The sequence below is a fragment of the Erpetoichthys calabaricus genome, chromosome 16 (assembly GCF_900747795.2).
Source record: "Erpetoichthys calabaricus chromosome 16, fErpCal1.3, whole genome shotgun sequence".
NCBI classification, from domain to species: Eukaryota; Metazoa; Chordata; class Cladistia; order Polypteriformes; family Polypteridae; genus Erpetoichthys; species Erpetoichthys calabaricus.
Genome location: NC_041409.2, coordinates 22,492,650 through 22,494,765, shown reverse-complemented (window position 1 = coordinate 22,494,765; position 2,116 = coordinate 22,492,650).

Here is a 2,116-nt window from a genome sequence, read left to right as displayed (position 1 = left end):
AGTTTGCTCCCTTCAGTGTATTCTAAAAATGCGCAGAGCAGAGAGCCAGGCAGACGATACTGAATGCTGAAAGGCAGCAACTACGTAAGCGTCAGAGCCACTAATCTACTCTCTCTATATAAAATCCTAAGCCTAAAAGTGCAACGATTTTGTGCAATGATTTATGTCATGTTTTTTGTCACACTTTAAATCGGGCTTATTTTAAAACCTACATATATATGCTTGGTATCATTCTTTTCAGAATTTATCGAACTTTAATGTGATGTTAGATTTTCAGATTCTTATTCTGTTTTTAAATTATAAACTAAAATATCAAGAAAGTCAAGGTTTTTATTTTTGATCGAGTACACTCTCTTTCACAGGAACAAATTATTAAAAAAAATGATCTGTTCATAATACCAATGTTTGTATTTAGGTGATTTAGTTAGCTGAAGGTCGAGTTACGATGGCCCATTGCATACCTTTACTTTTTTTTAGTTTAGTGAAACTTTAGTTTTCACATGATTTTTCCTGTGATTTATATATATATATATATATATATATATATATATATATAAATATATATATATATATTATATATATATATATATAAATATATATATATATATATATATATATATATACACAAACTGTATATCTATCTATCTATCTATCTATATATATATTATATAATATATATATATATATATATATATATATATATATTGTGGCAGGTGGCCGGGTGTGGTCCGCAGCCGCCTGCCTATTTAAGGAGCCGCCTCCCTACAATCAAGGCTGGAGTCGGGTGAGGAGGCGGACAAGGTCTGAGGAGGCGGCAGGAGAGGCCCCGAGTGTTGTGTTGGAAGAGAGAGGAAAGAGAGACGGCCAGTGAAGGAGCCAGGACTTTGGGAGACGGTGGGGGTTTGTTGGTGTGGTGCACTTAGTGACTGTAGGAACTTTGTATATAGTGTGTCTTTGTAAATAAACGTGTGGTGATGGATTTACATGTGTCTGCCTGCCTGTGTCCGGGGGCTCCCTTTCACAATATAGATATATATACTGTATATATATACTGTATATATATATATATATATATATATATCTATACTAATTAATAAAAGGCAAAGCCCTCACTGACTGACTGACTGACTCATCACTAATTCTGCAACTTCCCGTGTAGGTGGAAGGCTGAAATTTGGCAGGCTGATTCCTTACAGCTTACTTACAAAAGTTAGGCAGGTTTCATTTCGAAATTCAACGCGTAATGGTCATAACTGGAACCTCTTTTTTCACAATATACTGTAATGGACGGCAGCTCGATGGCCGTGGGAGGAGGAGTTGAGTGTCACGTCATCATGCCTCCCACGTAATCACGTGAAAAGACTGTGAACGCAGTAGGGACAAATGAAGGAGGAGCCGCAAACAGCGAAGAACAAAAAATTCATTAAACAACTGAGAAGGGAGCGAAACAATAAGAAGCGAGCGAGTGAAGCATACAAGCATGTTCATAAGGGAAACAAAGCACGGTGTAAAACGTAAGTTTAAATTAAGTTTATAGAAACGCTCCCGCTGCGGATTGCAATAACATATTCGCGAGATAAAAGTTTAATGAGAAGACACGAGGTATAAACGAACCACACGCCGTAGCGCAACGTTAGGGGCAACAGTTTCAACCATTCTATGATCTGCTTCTTGCAACTGAAAGACGGCACATGGCGGATGTTAGCCGACTTGCTGACTGCAACGTTAGGGGCTTCAACTCTGGCGCTGACGATAGAGATTCGATTCCCGAGAGGGGATGCAGTGAGTGTGTATGCCTGATGAGCCCAGAATTAGAGAGAAACATGTTGCATACTCTTTGCATTATTTGAAAGTAAACTATTAAAACCATTCTATGATCAGCTTCTGGGAACAGAAAGAGGGCACGTGGCGGATGTAAGGCGACTTCCTGACCAACCACAAGCGTAACCTGGCAGGTAACCATCCATACAGTCAGATTGTGATTCAGAAAACGAATGCCATGAATGTAATTACCACGATCTACATACTGTCAAATAAACGAAACACATGCCGTAGCGCGACAGCTGTGAAAAGCGAGGTTCACAAAAAAACAGATCCTTAACAAATTGTTATTGGT